At 47.1% G+C, this 19,257-nt stretch overlaps 1 protein-coding gene across 1 annotated transcript in view; it reads right to left on the reverse strand.

The window, feature by feature from the left end:
• Window positions 1-15,123, reverse strand: part of LOC136668221 (gamma-aminobutyric acid receptor subunit alpha-3-like) — a 152,592-nt gene extending 137,469 nt beyond the window's left edge. The window contains exon 1 of the mRNA XM_066645592.1: window positions 14,975-15,123. The gene's annotated coding sequence lies outside the window, so the exon portion shown is untranslated. The remainder of the gene's footprint in view (window positions 1-14,974) is intronic.
• Window positions 15,124-19,257: the final 4,134 nt, after the last annotated feature.

The raw sequence follows: 19,257 nt of genomic DNA on the forward strand, positions 1-19,257 counted from the left end.
CGGATTGAGGGCGGATGGGGGTTTAGGGCTCGGCGTCTCAAATGTCAAAAATCACATTTATGAAACGCTCACTCCATCATGGCCCTCTCCCAGGAACTCGGCCGTGCAGTACAGCGGCGTTCGGACAAGGCTGGGCTGGTGGAAGTCCAGCTGGTGGTTTGGCTGGAACGTCTAGCACAGGCTAGCTCTTTCCCCCCCACACCGTTCACAAGTGAAATCACCCGGCGACTGAGTTAATCGGATGGAGCTTAGGCTCTGGATCCTTTGAATAAAATAAGGGCCACACTGTGTGTCTGTCTTCTCTGCATGAAGCAGTGCCCAGTTACTGATGAAGCGGCTTTGACGGCAAACAACGAGCCCTTGCCTCACTTTATAGGTGAGGTCAACATGTGGAAAGACTGCACAGTATTGTTGCCGGACCATCGAGAAGAGGCACATTCCCTTACTGACTGACTCCTAAATGTTGAACCTTGGCTTCGCCCGAGGTCGAAGTTCAGTAACTCCAGAAAGAGCCTCACACACAGCGTCATCGCCCAGTGGAGCGGGACGGGGTCATTTACAAAGTTTCATATGAATAAATAACATAAAATAAAACAGACTCTTCGTGGTGTGGGCTCAACAAGAAGCAAAAAAGATAGCATTGCTTAGATACTGGCCATGAACAGCAAATGCCTTTCTGAACAGCACTGTTGTTCAATCTCGCCCATCAAACCAGGCCCAAGGACTCACTGCTCACTGAAGGTTTCGTGTGCTTTTCTGTACAATCTGTTGACTGCTGTGCATTAACACGAATCCCAGGAGATCAGCAGTTAAACCACAGCAGGCATCCCAAGTTGCAAAAGCTCATTTCCGGGAGTTACCCCCGGACCCGGACCTCGACACCCCTATAATACAAGAAAAAACCCTCTCGCACACACTAAAGGATGCAGGTGATAACAAGTTTGCTTTTTAATATAGGACTTTACTCTCTCACTGAACCGCCCACACTACAAACTGATTGGCTGGTTGATAGCCTATTTGCAGAGAACAGGCCAACCAGAACCCTCTCTGTTTTGCATGCACACGAGGGGAGCATGTTACCACAAGGCAGGCTACCACAGCAAGTACGGCATTTCTCTCCTCTCCCTCTTTCCCTCACGATTGAAAAAAAAAAGGTCTGTGTCGTTTGTGTGCGCTCTTGATTCTTGATGTCGCACGTTCTAGATCCCGGGAGATTTTATCTGACTCAGGGACCCGTAGTCAAACATCAATGACCACATGGTCCAAGTAGATCAGAACAATACCCGCATTGGGATGTTTAACGTGAACATTAACTGAGGCTCCTGACCCATGTCTGAACAGGTGGCACATCATTCTGAGACTTAGGAGTAGTGCCATTAGCATTAAAGTGGCCAGTGAATATTCTTGACATCTACTCATCCCAAACATATCACTGGAAAGGACTTAATATTTAATTAGAAAGTGATTTTTTATTGTAAGGTCACCATTAACTGGTTAAACAGGCAGAAGTGGTCAAGAGTTGAATTCTGCAGTAACCCTAACCATCTTTCTGTGATGAAAAAAGGTGGACAATGATTTCTAACCGTGTTATAAATGGCATTTTCACACGTGAGTGTGTGTCGCCCTGTGAAGGCATGGCGCCCCCTCCAGGAAGGCTCTGAACCCTTCACCACCCTGAACTGAATAAGAGTTACAGACAATGAAAGAATTAATAAACATTATTAACCCAGAATCACTGGGCACAAGGCGAGAACACACCCTGGAGGGGGCGCCACACCTTCACAGGGCGACACACACTCACACATTCGAATGAAATGATATCATAAATATAATAAAACAAACATTCTCCCGCTCATGTGTCACTCTATAGTAACTGCTGTAAGAGTTAAAAAACACAAATGTCATTTTATTCAACAACTATAACCCACATTCTTAAAAAATAAAGGTGTCATAATAGATCCACTTTCGGTTCCATAAAGAACCATCACTCGATCTTAAGGTTTAAACATATCAGAAGAAAACAATTCTTAATGGAACTATAAGTGGTTCATATATGGCTTCGCTCAAAGAACCCTTTGTAGCACCTTGTCTTTTAAACAGTGCATATATTAAGTAGTTTGAAAAGTGCAAAGAATTCATTGGTCACTGCATTCGTTGTAAGTTTCATGAAGGAAAACTGACTGCAAAAGCAGGTGCATCAATTTCTTCTGTTCTTGGGATGAGATACGTGTTATTTTTCCATTTCCATACATGGTATTATTCCATACTTTGCAATTACACGTTCAATACTTTTGCACCGATATGCAGAACAGATAGGCGGTTAGCAAAAAAGCTAAACATCATTCTCAAGCTTCAGAGGATATCAGATCTATTTCACTGGAATCGAACGTGACATAAAATCCGCAGACCAGAACTCCTTTCTGATGAAAGCCTGTAGCTTGTAGCCGGTAGAGTGCTTCTGAAGATTCCCATCAGGGGTCATATCAGTGGGATGCAGGTGTGCAGAGTGTACGCTTGTTGATGTGGAGCGTAAAGTCCATATGGAACTCTTGGCTCTGAGCATGCATTAAGGGGCTAGGTATGGCCTTAGTCACCAGGGGGCCGAGCTGGAGTTACGGTGAAGAGGTTAGTTAGCCTTCTGGAAGTGTCGTGGACTTAATTCAGTGAAACATACTCAGGGAAGTGTCTATGTGATGACCCCTGTGAGGCACTGGGGGTAGAATATGTGGGCCCTGAGTGTTACCCTGGGAAAAAGGGGGAGATAAACTGTTGCCACACCTCAAATTTAAAACCCAACTCCAATCCTCACTCCACAACTGAAGCAGCCGTAATGTATAAAGAGTGGGAGTGTGATGCTGGAGCCGGCAACTCCAAAAGGCATGCACTCTGCCTAATGCCGGGATCACATCGCTTGAATTTAACCCGATTTTGGTGCGACTGTGTCGTATCGGACATATTTAAAGCCTCTGAAACAAATACGAGCGTCGGAGACGAGGAGCCCTGCTGCAGCTGTCAGTGGAAGGAAAACTGAGGAAAGGCTCTGGACGTGTAACACATTAGCACAGGTTCTCTTTGTAGGACACAGTCTGGAACACCCAGGAACCGCCCACTATCTCTTTTTCTTCTTCCTTTCAGATGCCAAGACCTGCCTCTCAATGACATCCCTCTCTCCCGACCAAGACACGGCACGAACTGATAGCGCTAATCTGACATAGTGAACATCATGAAAGATAAAAACATAGTGTAGTCTGATCCCAGCTTAAGAAGCAGCACAGAACAATTTTATCCCGTCCCAGACAGCAATGAATGTTGGGCCCAATTGTGGCAGAACTGCAGTTCCTGTATGGCCCATATTTGGATGGTGCAGTTGACTCAGGGTGAACTAAGCAGTGGTTCCAATTAGGTGTGTTGTGGAACGAATGTCAACTCGTGACATTTAGCCCATGTTCTGCCCAAACAGCACTCGCTAGTGCAATAACTGGGCTGTAAGGGCTAAATATGACAGAGATCAAGCCAATTTCCGACAAATCACAAAAAAACACTTACTGGTCGGCAGGCTCCAGATCAGCAGATTACTGTGCACGTTCACTGAGCAAGTTATTTATATATTTTTTAATAAAATACGCTCTTAAAAGAACCATGCCGGTCCTCGCATGCTGCAACTGTACACAATCACTAACAATCTAGAATGTGTCGCTAAATGTGTCGTTCAAAGCCATTTCTTCTTTTATGCTTTGAGATTGATCTATTCCAGGCATTTTGCCAAGGAACAAATACATCAAACATTGATCTTCCACGGTGGAAGTGAAAATTTATCTTCCCAACCCGGTGCATCCTCGCAGGCAAATTGAAGAGCGTTTTCATATGCATACACTTACCTAAAATAGACTTGCTTATAAATGGCTTTCATAGTTGACTTTCTTTAATATGTAAAGACACACTGCCCTCACCGTACAGTCATACAGGAACCGAGGGACTGAAAAGTTTGCCCCTCTCCACCTTGTTTTTAGAGACTTTAGTGTTCCATCTTGTAAATCCTCTCTGAGAAAGAACACTTAGTTGAATCTGTCAGGTATGACAGCCAGGGAGGGAAAGAGCAAGGCTTCTTCCGTTCTTACATATCACCTCATGGATGACTGTCACCAAAAAGGGTAAACAAAAATACATCAAGGCGCTAGGACTCCAGCGGGACTCCTGGCTTATCAATACCATCAATCAAGGGTGGGGGGGATCAGCGTGCCTTGCGGCTGGTGCCGAGGCACAGGCGTGACGGGTAGTTTCCAGCCCTCTGCCCTCAGCCCTGTGCCCTGATGTCTTTCCACCAGCTGTAAATGATCTGCTAGCTGACGAAGCTGCGACACCCACATCAATTCCGAAGGCCTCCGTTTGATAATCTGCCGTCCCTTAATCGACCAACCCTTGCCTGCGCAATTCTTTCACAAATGATCAATAACTAATGCAATTTATGCCCCTATTTCTTAGCCTGATTAACGGCAATTGAAATCATAAGATCATTATCCCCCTCAATCTGGCTCCCCTCCAATCACAACTGACTCTAATTAAAATTATGAGTATGGAGATGATTAATAGAGCAGAAACATGAGGTTGAAATTCGACTTGGCTCACAAGCTCTCCCTGATGGTAGACCAAGTGATATGGAAAAACCAAGGCTGACGAGACATGGTGCACCGACGGGAATTGGCCATCATACGCTGTACCTTAAACATGGCATGGATTGTGGCAGGAAGGCAAAAGAGACCATGATGGTTCATTAAAAGGTAACGTAGACAATTCCAGAGAACTACTGTTCAAACAGCAAAACACCACCCCTCCCCTTTCGTGTTCATTCTGCAGCTTTTAAGGTGGAATGGTATTTTTGAGTAAGAAGCTGATTGTAGCTATTTTCACGGTTGAAGTCAGTCGCTGTGTAGCCACTAGCGGAAAAGTGTGACGCTATGGCCTCCATTTACCTGCCCTTCAATTAAAGTCAGTCTCGTTTGTGACTCATAACTGTTTCTGTTTTCCCCACTGCGTGTCCGTTTAGCCACTTACCCAATAAGACCTTCAGCAGCTGTTGAGCTACAGCGGTGAACATCAATGAATAAACAAGTTCAGCAGCAGTCTTCTTGGGAAAGATTTTATTCACTGTCGCATAGAAAGTTCGGCTCAAGGCTGAAATAAAGCAACACAGTAAGAAAACATCCCTCTTGAAGCCTCTTTGTGCTCAACATTAGCTGCACGCTACAATGAGTTTACGTGCCAAATGTGGCTCTTGTAAATTCTAATGTTCGAGAAGCAAAGTCTAATCCATTGCTATGAAACTGCTAAAAAGACCGTGTTCTTTGGTTTCGTGCTGCTGCATTTGAAAGAAGAGCAACACGTCAGTCTTTAGAGGCTGGTCACGGGCCCATGGTGCAGTCTGTTTTGGAGTCATAAGTGCCTGAGGCTTCGTCCCCTCCCTCCTGCATATCCCTGTCCTTCCGCTGCTTGTACCTGTGAGTGATAAGCACCTGACTTACTTCAACTGAAGCTTGTTGGCATTAAAAAAAGGCTCGCCTGCTTCACCTCCTGTCCGACCGGCTTATTGTCCTCGCATGCTAATTGTCCCTGTGTGTTACGCTCATTTAGACAACAACCACTGAATTTCACCTCACCTCCGACTCTGGGGCTGCCTTGAAGATGTGTGGATGACAGCTATCTGGCGTATGCTAATGGCTGTGGTTACAAGTCGTCTCTGCTCCGAGTTCAAAGGATGAAAGCCGGGGAATGGTTGCGTACGATAATGGAGAAGTGTGAAACAATAAAGGAACACTTGTCAAAACAAGTACGGGAAGCCTTTCATAAGGCCTCTACAAGATTATAAAAGCGTCTTTCTTTGTCTCCTGCTGTAATAACATTTATATATTTAGTAACATTTCTGAGCCTGGTACGACCCGGTCAATGTGTAAACACTGCCCTGCGCTGACCACCGAGGATGTGACAACTATGGTTATTTTGTGGTATAAAAACTGCAGAGTCGTCTGGGGATACTTTTCTTTTTGTACAAGCATCGGGGAGACACCACCAGCGCTCCAGACGAACCGAACGACCCGGAACCTTCCCAACAGTGGCTTTCAGATGTCCTGCCTAAAACCGCCCAACGTATACTACCACAACAACCCCAGCTCATCTAGCCCATGAGTAACTAGTTAAGTACCAGCATTGGTAAAAGCATCATAACTACAATTAAAGTTTATTTTCATGCAATGGGTTTATACTTAAAGATTTACAACAAAACAAGTCAGAGAGTCGTTTGTGAGTAGTATACTCTGGAAAGAACAACTGCCCTCTGTCAACTCCTAAACAAACTGAGCTATGACAGTGTTTTACAGCCACTTAGAAAATTAATTAAATAAATACATTGATTATTTTATAAAGGGTTCCAGAATAAGGTTGTAATATTTTGAAATTCAAGAAGTAATTATTTCAACATTAAAGACACAAATCGCAACACAAATGCCCGTTATTCTCTGAGGATCAGGAACCGTCTTCTTTAGGGCTACAATCAGATTTCTGTGTTTAGTAACAATGTTTCTAAACCAGTTTATTTTTGTGACTAAACTTAGTGACTATTTTTTTTTGGAGTCAGTAGGTGGCTTAGATTTAATTAGTGGCATTTAGCGAGAGGCACGTTCCTGCACCTCTCACACACTCCACTGTAAGGCGCTATGTAGTCAAGCAGGCAGAGTGAAACGCCATTGGTTAATCCTGAGACTTTGCATTCTGTAAATATTGTGACTTTGGTCTCAAAATGCATTCATTCATTCATTATCTCTAACCCTTATCCAATTCAGGGTCGCGGTGGGTCCAGAGACTACCTGGAAACATTGGTTGCAAGGCGGGAACACACACTGGAGGGGGCGCCAGTCCTTCACAGGGAAACACACGCACTCACACACTCACACCTACAGACACTTTTGAGGCGCCAATCCACTTACCAACGTGTGTTTTTGGACTGTGGGAGGAAACCAGAGCACCTGGAGGAAACCCACGCAGACACAGGGAGAACACACCACACTCCTCACAGACAGTCACCCGGAGGAAACCCACGCAGACACATGGAGAACAACTGTTGTAGTTAACGAGTGATAGTGCACTTTCCTGGTTTACCGTGGCCATGGCAATTAAGGAGGGCAGAGCACTCAGCAAGTAGCCCATTTACTGACATGGCAATGCCCCATCCACAATAATGACTTCTGCAGACACCACGTTTTACCACTCAACACCGTTGTCCCGAAAGCGTCCCAAAAGAGCTTATGACTCATCCCGGGTGCAAATCACCTGCGCTGAGATGACGGGACGGCGATAGTCTGGAGCCCTGACCACCCATCCCTCCCCTCCCCTTAAAATATCCTAGCTTTCCTTGGCTTGTCACAGCTAGACATGAAAATCTGAATTTTTCACCTCTGTCCACAACCCTCGACAACTGTGAAAAAGGCTCTGGCCTCCTTGAGCGTAAAGACGCGGCAACATGTGGAGAGTCCATTTAGGTACAGTCACAGCGAAGGAGTCATCCTGTTAGGAGCTCTGTGCAATATAACGGACCAGAACCGCACTTACAAGAGCAAAAATTGACCCAAAAACGGCCTCAGTACCTCACTGAGGTACACAAATGATTAATGAGTTGAATTTCAAGTTGTTCCAAAGCCACAACCATTACGTTCTATCACTCCAGTCCTTCATTTGACCTTTTAGCATAGTGCTTTAGAGCATTTCGCTTGCTGTAGCCATGAAAGGCTTTAATGCTTCTCACTGAAAACTGGATAAGCAACGCTATGCCCTCTTTGTTCAAGCAAACAAATCTTAGATTTAAGATTCTTCAGTCTGGAGAACACCACAGCCAGTGGCTTGAGGAGGGTTAATATCCGCACATGATAGCTCTGCAACAATGGCAAAGCATGGAAACAAAAGACCAATTAATCTATCTGTAGCAAACGCCCCCCAAAAAAATGGAAGGGAAAAAAAAAACTGGCAAAAACCAACGAGAAAAAGTGACGCTTCTTCTCCTTAGAGATTACTGAGAGAACTAAGCGGATTTAAGGAGGACGCTAAATTGGCTGCGTTTATACTGCGCAAGTAAATCACCAGGAACCAGCCTCCTATAAAAGACGGCATTAATCAAATACAATGTGTGCATTTTAACTCGAGCACAAAAGTTTCTATAAGCCGTGATTTAAGTTCTCACTTTACAACAAGACTGTAACAATGGAATGATTCTCTAAACTGGAAAACTTTTAAGTTTTAATGGTTTTATTTTATTCTGGAAATATCTGAAATATAATTCTAGAAATGTGATCCAACACTAGAAATCAGAGCTGGATCCGATATCAGCGGAACAACCGAGATGGTCTAATCCTGTAAGAAATCCGCTACGAGGGGTTCACATTTACATTGTGGCAAAAGCGACCTAGTATTATACACAAACACACACCCTTACATCAATTCATTGTGAGGCAGGCACTTATACGCTCTGAACCCACCTCAGCCCTGATCGGGATAGAGCTGGATGCATATGTAGATGGGTAATGTGAAAAGAAAATGGCATAAAACGTCACCTCTTATGTTTCTTGCAACATTTCATATGACCTGCCTAATAAAGGACACAAGACTCTTCTTCAGAGACTGAGAACATTAACAGTCAGCCATTTGCTCACGTTCCAACGACAAAAGCCTTGACAAAAATCTGAGCTTAAGAAGTGTTATTGTTCCAATGAACAGGAAAAAGATACAATAATTTGAAGAGGTGAGTCATGATTTTTTTTTTGTTGTACTATCCTAACCTGTGAATCAGTGATTGAACTATATATTCAATATAGGCAACATGTGTGATGTAATAAAAATTTAAATATCATTGTGCATGGTGCTGACGGTATCTGTGTCCAAAAGTGTACCCTATTCACTATATAGTGCACTGTTTTAGGGTTCTGCCATAAAATCCAGTGGCCAATTTACAGCAAATGGATTGTGCACTATATAGTGAGTAATGTAGGGAATATAGGGAGATATTTCTGCCACAGTTAGTGTTTCTAAAAACAAAGAATATCAGATTGTATCTGAATTGTCATCAAGGTGATGCTCCACATCTCACTGTTGAGATAGGTTTCACCAAAAGGAGCAGGCAGTAATCAACAGAATTCCATGGAATAAGAACAGGCAGTGATAACGAATGCGAGTGCAAACAGCAGCCTCAGAGTCGTGCACCTTATGCATTCTGGCACTGTCCAAAAACAGACAATTGTAGGGTCTGCGCTAGCTGTGTTTCCCACTCTCACACTGTACTGCTGCTGACTCCTAGCACACTTCTGGAGGCGCGAAAACCCAGGGAGGGTTTATTTGTAACACTTTAACACGGGCCTGAGTGGAGCCGGCTGGCTGAAAATGGCTCCCCTGAGGGAGGAGCCCTCTCGTAGCCTACAGACCTCCAACTTCCAGCACTTAACCTGGCCCATTCCTCACCTGCCACTGCTTCCATTTCCTCAGCCGTGACTGGAGATCTGAGAGATCTGGGCTACTGTTCCTTCCAATCTTTAACGTTCGCAATCTGTTCCACTCCATTTCCCGTGTGTGCGTGTCCCCCCTCCCTCGCTCCCTCCCTCCCCCCGGCACGCTTCTTATATTCAGGTTAGTCTCCATGTTCAGAGAAATCTTCGGGACGAGGCCTGACACAACGTCCTCTCCTTTCTGAGCTCAACGATTGCCTTCAGTGAGTTTTTAATATATATTCAAGGTCCTCTGCAATGCCTTTGGGGCTGAGAGAGATCATCCTTTGAATAAGGGCGGTCACAGTGTTAATGGTGAAGCCCTGAAAGGAATGACGTTTCATCTCAAAGTACATTCAGAGACGCTTGGTAGATCAATTGGTATCTGCTCTTTAAAAAAAATAACAGCCAGAAAGTGTTCTTTGCACAGCGCCAGTGATTAATCTTTCTGGTTCCCTAAAGAATGGTTCAATAACGGTTCTTTAGGGAATCGTTCTTTTCAATGAGAAATGTGTGTGAAGAACCTCTGTACAGTTCAAAGAACATAATGTAATCACATGACGTACCAGCTTCAGGGGAGGCTCTGTAAACTGGCAATTTCTGTAGATGTTCTTTAAAAGGCGACATGTTCCAAAAGACTCCTTTTTCCAAAAGAGAACAGTTCCAGGGTCTTTAATGGAACGTCTGTAACATGCTGGTTTGTGTTGTCAAACTACCACAAGGATCAAACAACACAGCACTGTTTCAGTGGATGTTCTGAGTGGTCCGCTGTTTGCCTTGACCCCCGGCGCACAGCCAGCGATTTTCTTTTTTTTTTTGCACTTGATCAGAGACTAAATTTCAATTTCAAAAAAAAAAAAAAAAAGCATACACAAGTGTTTGAGAGTCACTTGTTAAAAACACAAGACATATCTTTTAACTCATGTGATTTCAAGATAAATGTATAGTAATTATTGTAAGATTGTAATATTTCAGGCATGATGTCACTGGAAACGAGACTCCAGATTCCTACAGTAAAAGTCACATGCCCATATTCCCTGTGTTCTCTAAATAAACTGTTTTTCTATCCTTTACAGTATGTATAACGTTTTGATTCAACAGGCCAGAGTTGTTTGTGTGAATACACTTCAGTAAATTATGTGTAATTTAGCTTTAGAATCCAGTTCGTTTGGAGTGTGGAGCTGTCTGGAAATACAGTGACTTTATTTTCTCTAAATATTAATTAACTATTCCCTTATTCTTGTATTTTATATTTAACGACTGGCCCTAAAACCATCATACATTTATCACTCTCGATATATTACAGTATTTATTCATTCATTCATTCATTGTCTGTAACACTTATCCAATTCAGGGTCGCGGTGGGTCCAGAGCCTACCTGGAATCATTGGGTACAAGGCAGGAATACACCCTGGAGGGGACAACACAGACACACACACCTTCACTCACACACACAGACACTTTTGAGTCGCCAATCACCTACCAATGTGTGTTTTTGGAATATGGGAGGAAACTGGAGCACCCGGAGGAAACCCACGCAGACACAGGAAGAACACACCACACTCCTCACAGACAGTCACCCGGAGGAAACCCACACAGACACAGAGAGAACACACCACACTCCTCACAGACAGTCACCCGGAGGAAACCCACACAGACACAGAGAGAACACACCACACTCCTCACAGACAGTCACCCGGAGGAAACCCACTCAGACACAGGGAGAACACACCACACTCCTCACAGACAGTCACCCAGAGGAAACCCACCCAGACACAGAGAGAACACACCACACTCCTCACAGACAGTCACCCGTAGGAAACCCACGCAGACACAGAGAGAACACACCACACTCCTCACAGACAGTCACCCGGAGGAAACCCACGCAGACACAGAGAGAACACACCACACTCCTCACAGACAGTCACCCGGAGGAAACCCACACAGACACAGAGAAAACACACCACACTCCTCACAGTCACCTGGAGGAAGCCCACACAGACACAGAGAGAACACACCACACTCCTCACAGACAGTCACCCGGAGGAAACCCATGCAGACACAGGAAGAACACACCACACTCCTCACAGACAGTCACCCGGAGGAAACCCACGCAGACAAAGGGAGAACACACCACACTCCTCACAGACAGTCACCCGGAGGAAACCCACACAGACACAGAGAGAACACACCAACTCCTCACAGACAGTCACCCGGAGCGGGAATCGAACCCACAACCTCCAGGTCCTCCCTGGAGCTGGTCCTACCTGCTGCGCCACCGGTATTTATTGTTTTTTTTATTATTTCAACAGTGCCCTATTCCCCATGTAGTGCTCCATTTCTTGGTTCTGCCATTTCCTAGTACTTCACTTTGGTGAGCACCTCCCACCACTAACACACTCTAAAAGGTAGTGGACGATCATAATTTACTGCCTCCTTTGGTATTTAAGATTCACCCATTCGTCTAAAGAGGGCGCCAGAGAGCAGAAATGTCAACATCTCCACAGACCTCTTACAAATAAAGTAAATTTGTAGATTAATTGATTCACAACAAGACTTGGTGTCTTTTATTCTATGGTCACATTATGTGAGATGAGGTAGTGTCCAAAATCATTCACTAGTTGAATCCCCACATCAGTGCACTATATAGTGTGTACTCTAGGGAATAGTGAACACGGAGGCAGTGCGAACCCAGCTGTTGTCTTTGCTCTCTCACATTAACACAGGTCCCCGCTGTGATTGGAGAGACTCAGACCAGGAGGCGGGACTATTCTAAAGTGTCTGTAGGTCAGGCGTAGCTCACAATAAATAAGTAAATAAACAAACAAAGAACATATAACCCTGACTGGGTTGTTTTATTCCACACTGTGTGGGTTATTACGAGCTCCAAATCCCCAAATTACTCGCTAATGCAATGAACCAGTGATTGATTTTCCATAATATGTCCCCCTTCAAGGATTTAAAAGGTTCTTCACATTCACAAACCACTGTCAAATACGATCCTGGAGGGAAATTATTTTTCAAAGGATTAGCTCTGGGAACCCACTGTGGCAATATGATATTATTTATGATTATTGTGATCATCAGTTATTTCTCTACATGCGTCAGACAGTGGATAACAGTGTCGATCGCCAGTAGACCATGCCCTGGATGTTCCATCTTAAAGCGAGAGAATGTAAGGTCTGTATCATTTGATCTGGCGCAGAACTCTACGTCAAAACCACCGCTTTGATTGGCTCCGATAGCAGCACCACGGGTTCTTCTCCCATCCGTGTATCCGAGTTACCCAGCCTCAGGATGTGTGATGCGTACTGGATATTGAGCGCATGTTGATAATGTAGGTCTGCTGTAACGTCCAGGGATAATAACAGAAAAACAGCAACAGATATCTGGAAGCATGTTGAGCATAAGCTCAAGATTCTTCACCCTCTCTCTCTCTCTCTTTTTTTCTCTCATCCCTCTCTCTCTCATATCCTTCTCTCTCTCTCTCTCTCTCTCTCTCTCTCTCTTTCAATTTCTACAGCCATGTAATACCCTTACACCCCACTGCCACCATTCTCTCTCTCTCTCTTTCTCTCTCTCATATCCCTCTCTCTCTCTCTCTCTCTCATATCCCTCACTCTCTCTCTCTTTCTCTCTCTCTCTCTCTCTCATATCTCTCTCCTTTTCTCTCATCCCTCTCTCTCTCATATCCTTCTCTCTCTCTCATATCCTTCTCTCTCTCTCTCTCTCATATCCCTCTCTCTCTCTCTCTCTCCCTCTCTCTCATATCCCTCTCTCTCTCTTTTCTCTCATCCCTCTCTCTCTCTCTCATATCCTTCTCTCTCTCTCTTTCTCTTTCATATCCCTCTCTCTCTCTCATATCCCTCTCTCTCTCATATCTCTCTCTTTTTCTCTCATCCCTCTCTCTCTATGTCTCTCATATCCCTCCCTCTCTCTCTCTCTCTCTCTCTCTCTCTCATTTCTCTCTCTCTCATTTCTCTCTCTCTCTCTCTCTCTCATTTCTCTCTCTCTCTCTCTCTCTCTCATTTCTCTCTCTCTCATTTCTCTCTCTCTCTCATTTCTCTCTCTCTCTCTCTCTCTCTTTCTCTCTCTCTCTCTCATTTCTCTCTCTCATTTCTCTCTCTCTCTCTCTCTCATTTCTCTCTCTCTCTCTCATTTCTCTCTCTCTCTCTCTCTCATTTCTCTCTCTCTCATTTCTCTCTCTCTCTCTCTCTCTCTCTCTCTCTCTCTCTCTCATTTCTCTCTCTCTCTCTCTCTCTCTTTCTCTCTCATAGCCATCATTTAACACAGAACACATAAATAGCCTTAGTTCCTAGGAGTCGTCCACTCCATTTGCAACTGAGAGCAGGTGCAAACAAAAGTAAAGACACAGGCTACAACCTTCTGTCTTTCTGTCAGAGGAACAGGAGTCAGCCTTGAATGGAGCACGATCTGAACCGACACACCATCATAATCTGTATGTACAACCGTAGGTGGGAGAGAGAGAGAGAGAGAGAGAGAGAGAGACTAAAGCTACACAAAGCCAAACATGACCGAGTATTATTCACACAAACACACGAGTAAACCCACAGAAGTAGCCCTTGTTAAAGACGTCTAAAGGAGCCCAAGTTTCTCAAGGTTACCGTTTCGATGTGTCACACCTGCTTTTGCCTTCGGTTTCCCTCGATTTTCTTCGTCTGTTCGTTAAAACGACGGTTAAAACTTCCACAAAACGCTGTGAATACGCACTTCCGAGATCCCCACACGGTAGCGAGCGTTTGACGTGTGAGCGGACACCGGGCGGTAGCGTTAAACGGCCGTGCTGCTTTTAAAGAGAAGAAACACACTGAAAACGACAGAAATGAAGAAGTAGTGTCTCCCGCTGGAATGCCGTGTCTTTTACTTGGACAATAAGAGAAGAAAAACTGACAAAACCCCGAGATAACTCGCTGTGTGGAGTAATAACAGTAGGAACAGTCACCTCTCGAGACCGTTAGCACCTTGCAGCGATCCCTCAGTGAGAGACCTGTTAAACCTTCCAACTACACTCACATACATACATTCGTAGTTTGTTTTCATGCTTCCTGGGGCTGTCACATAGACTCCCGTCCATTCTGTGGAGACTTAACTTTACCTCATACATTAATACTAACACCGCAGACCTGAGCCTAACCGTCGAACACGACACCTCATAACGGAACGGCTGACACTGTGGGGACCAGCCTGAGGGAGGACAGACCGGGTCCCCACAATGTTTGGGTTTGGGTCCCCACAGCCTGATATACCGGTACAAACACAAACACAAACCAAGGCTATATACGTGCCACTCAGTTCCCCGTGAATGAAACACTGCGGTATTTGCCGTCCACGTCCCTTTCACGACGTTTCCAGACGTTTTCTGAAAACATGTTCTGACAACACAACACAACACAACACACACGTAGAAGAAAAGCGAACACAGCTTCTGTAGCTACCTTTCACCACACGCTGAACGCTGCTCCTTTTTTTTCCCTTTTTCTTCTTTCCCTCCTTCACTTTTCCTCTCGACTTCTTTCGCCTTTTTTTTCACCCCACCTTCGTAGACTACCTTCCCTCCTCCTTACGTCCGGTCAGTGCTGGTTTAAGAAGTGGTTGGTTGGTTTAAAAAAGCGGCGCAGAGTGCGCTGAGGGGAGAGAGATAAGCTTGAACGTGGAGAAATCCTGCCCCTCTTCAACAAACTAACCTTCCCGCCCCCTCCCGCCTGCACGCGCACATCGGCGATGGTTGGCGGCAAACAACTGCCTCCTTCCCCTTCACGTGAGGAAAATTGGCGGAGGGAGGAGGAGGAGGAGGGGGGTGGTTTAAAAGCCTCCAAACTGAAAGCAAAACAGCTCATTTCATCTTAATACACACAATTCTCCGTCTTTCTGCTCGTGTGTTGGGTTATTTCCTTCCCTGAGGTCCACCGAGACCATGTTTTATTGGGTTTATGTACGAGATATTTCTTTCCCATATGTCGCACACTTGTCTACGGCTTTCTGCTTTCAAGAGAAACAGGTTGTTGTTCATTAGGGTTACTTTTGAAGAGGGTTGTGAGGAAAATGAATGGTTAACATGCACTTAGCGTCATTTAGAGTGGTGACCTATAAATTATAGAGTCTCGGTGGTGATAGGAAATAGTGGGCACTGTGGACTAATGGTTCGAGAAGAGGGCTGTGGACTGAAATGTTGTTGGTTCGATTCCCACAAGCGGCAGGAAGACTGGGGGCGGTGGGAGTGAAGGAACAGCACTGTTCTCCTCTTCATTCCATGGCTGAGGTGCCCTTGAGCAAGACACCCAACACACATCTGCTCCCCGGGATCCCCTGGGTGTGTGTTCACAGCCCCTAGTGCACTAGTGTGTGTGTTCACTACCACAGATGGGTTCAATGCGGAAGATGCATTTCGTTGTACAATGACAAATAATTGCACATCATCACATTAACCAGACAGACAGAAGTGTAATGGCTAGGCTACATCACAGAAAGCTATTCCTACTCAAAATTGCTACAGGTAAACCACGCAGTGGTTGGTACAGTGTGTGATAGAGTTTATTTTTAGAATCCATTTATGGCAGAGGGGCAGATTTATTGACCGTCAGAAACACAGGCCTACTGTTTTCATATTTCACCATTTATTTCACTGGTAATTTGAGTTAGTAAATAACGCCTAGGGGTGGCACAGCAGGAGGCTGTGGGTTCGAGTCCCGCTCCGGGTGACTGTCTGTGACGAGTGTGGTGTGTTCTCCCTGTGTCTGCGTGGGTTTCCTCCGGGTGACTGTCTGTGAGGGGTGTGGTGTGTTCTCCCTGTGTCTGCGTGGGTTTCCTCCGGGTGACTGTCTGTGAGGGGTGTGGTGTGTTCTCCCTGTGTCTGCGTGGGTTTCCTCCGGGTGACTGTCTGTGAGGGGTGTGGTGTGTTCTCCCTGTGTCTGCGTGGGTTTCCTCCGTGTGACTGTCTGTGAGGGGTGTGGTGTGTTCTCCCTGTGTCTGCGTGGGTTTCCTCCGGGTGACTGTCTGTGAGGGGTGTGGTGTGTTCTCCCTGTGTCTGCGTGGGTTTCCTCCGGGTGACTGTCTGTGAGGGGTGTGGTGTGTTCTCCCTGTGTCTGCGTGGGTTTCCTCCGGGTGACTGTCTGTGAGGGGTGTGGTGTGTTCTCACTGTGTCTGCGTGGGTTTCCTCCGGGTGACTGTCTGTGAGGGGTGTGGTGTGTTCTCCCTGTGTCTGCGTGGGTTTCCTCCGGGTGACTGTCTGTGAGGGGTGTGGTGTGTTCTCCCTGTGTCTGCGTGGGTTTCCTCCGGGTGACTGTCTGTGAGGTGTGTGGTGTGTTCTCACTGTGTCTGCGTGGGTTTCCTCCGGGTGACTGTCTGTGAGGGGTGTGGTGTGTTCTCCCTGTGTCTGCGTGGGTTTCCTCCGGGTGACTGTCTGTGAGGGGTGTGGTGTGTTCTCCCTGTGTCTGCGTGGGTTTCCTCCGGGTGACTGTCTGTGAGGGGTGTGGTGTGTTCTCCCTGTGTCTGCGTGGGTTTCCTCCGGGTGACTGTCTGTGAGGGGTGTGGTGTGTTCTCCCTGTGTCTGCGTGGGTTTCCTCCGGGTGACTGTCTGTGAGGGGTGTGGTGTGTTCTCCCTGTGTCTGCGTGGGTTTCCTCCGGGTGACTGTCTGTGAGGGGTGTGGTGTGTTCTCCCTGTGTCTGCGTGGGTTTCCTCCGGGTGACTGTCTGTGAGGGGTGTGGTGTGTTCTCACTGTGTCTGCGTGGGTTTCCTCCGGGTGACTGTCTGTGAGGGGTGTGGTGTGTTCTCCCTGTGTCTGCGTGGGTTTCCTCCGGGTGACTGTCTGTGAGGGGTGTGGTGTGTTCTCCCTGTGTCTGCGTGGGTTTCCTCCGGGTGACTGTCTGTGAGGGGTGTGGTGTGTTCTCCCTGTGTCTGCGTGGGTTTCCTCCGGGTGACTGTCTGTGAGGGGTGTGGTGTGTTCTCCCTGTGTCTGCGTGGGTTTCCTCCGGGTGACTGTCTGTGAGGGGTGTGGTGTGTTCTCACTGTGTCTGCGTGGGTTTCCTCCGGGTGACTGTCTGTGAGGGGTGTGGTGTGTTCTCCCTGTGTCTGCGTGGGTTTCCTCCGGGTGACTGTCTGTGAGGGGTGTGGTGTGTTCTCCCTGTGTCTGCGTGGGTTTCCTCCGGGTGACTGTCTGTGAGGAGTGTGGTGTGTTCTCACTGTGTCTGCGTGGGTTTCCTCCGGGTGACTGTCTGTGAGGGGTGTGGTGTGTTCTCCCTGTGTCTGCGTGGGTTTCCTCCGGGTGACTGTCTGTGAGGGGTGTGGTGTGTTCTCCCTGTGTCTGCGTGGGTTTCCTCCGGGTGACTGTCTGTGAGGGGTGTGGTGTGTTCTCCCTGTGTCTGCGTGGGTTTCCTCCGGGTGACTGTCTGTGAGGGGTGTGGTGTGTTCTCACTGTGTCTGCGTGGGTTTCCTCCGGGTGACTGTCTGTGAGGGGTGTGGTGTGTTCTCCCTGTGTCTGCGTGGGTTTCCTCCGGGTGACTGTCTGTGAGGGGTGTGGTGTGTTCTCCCTGTGTCTGCGTGGGTTTCCTCCGGGTGACTGTCTGTGAGGGGTGTGGTGTGTTCTCCCTGTGTCTGCGTGGGTTTCCTCCGGGTGACTGTCTGTGAGGGGTGTGGTGTGTTCTCCCTGTGTCTGCGTGGGTTTCCTCCAGGTGACTGTCTGTGAGGAGTGTGGTGTGTTCTCTCTGTGTCTGCGTGGGTTTCCTCCGGGTGACTGTCTGTGAGGGGTGTGGTGTGTTCTCCCTGTGTCTGCGTGGGTTTCCTCCGTGTGACTGTCTGTGAGGGGTGTGGTGTGTTCTCCCTGTGTCTGCGTGGGTTTCCTCCGGGTGACTGTCTGTGAGGGGTGTGGTGTGTTCTCCCTGTGTCTGCGTGGGTTTCCTCCGGGTGACTGTCTGTGAGGGGTGTGGTGTGTTCTCCCTGTGTCTGCGTGGGTTTCCTCCGGGTGACTGTCTGTGAGGGGTGTGGTGTGTTCTCCCTGTGTCTGCGTGGGTTTCCTCCGGGTGACTGTCTGTGAGGGGTGTGGTGTGTTCTCCCTGTGTCTGCGTGGGATTCCTCCGGGTGACTGTCTGTGAGGGGTGTGGTGTGTTCTCCCTGTGTCTGCGTGGGTTTCCTCCGGGTGACTGTCTGCGAGGAGTGTGGTGTGTTCTCCCTGTGTCTGCGTGGGTTTCCTCCGGGTGACTGTGAGGAGTGTGGTGTGATCTCCCTGTGTCTGCGTGGGATTCCTCTGGGTGACTGTCTGTGAGGAGTGTGGTGTGTTCTCTTTGTGTCTGTGTGGGTTTCCTCCGGGTGACTGTCTGTGAGGAGGGTGGTGTGTTCTCCCTGTGTCTGCGTGGGTTTCCTCCGGGTGACTGTCTGTGAGGAGTGTGGTGTGTTCTCCCTGTGTCTGCGTGGGTTTCCTCCGGGTGACTGTCTGTGAGGAGTGTGGTGTGTACTCCCTGTGTCTGCGTAGGTTTTCTCCGGTTTCCTTCCGTGCTCCAAAAACACACGTTGGTAGGTGGATTGGCGACTCAAAAGTGTCCGTATGTGTGATTGTGTGAGTGAATGAGTGTGTGTCATCTTGTGAAGTCCTGGTGCCCCCTCCAAGGTGTGTTCCTACCTTGCGCCCAGTGATTCCTGGTAGACTCAGGACCCACCGCCACCCTGAACTGGATAAGGGTCACAGACAATGAATACATTTATTCATGATGGTGTAGAAGAACCACT

This window comes from Hoplias malabaricus, chromosome 15, assembly GCF_029633855.1.
Source record: "Hoplias malabaricus isolate fHopMal1 chromosome 15, fHopMal1.hap1, whole genome shotgun sequence".
Taxonomy (NCBI): Eukaryota; Metazoa; Chordata; class Actinopteri; order Characiformes; family Erythrinidae; genus Hoplias; species Hoplias malabaricus.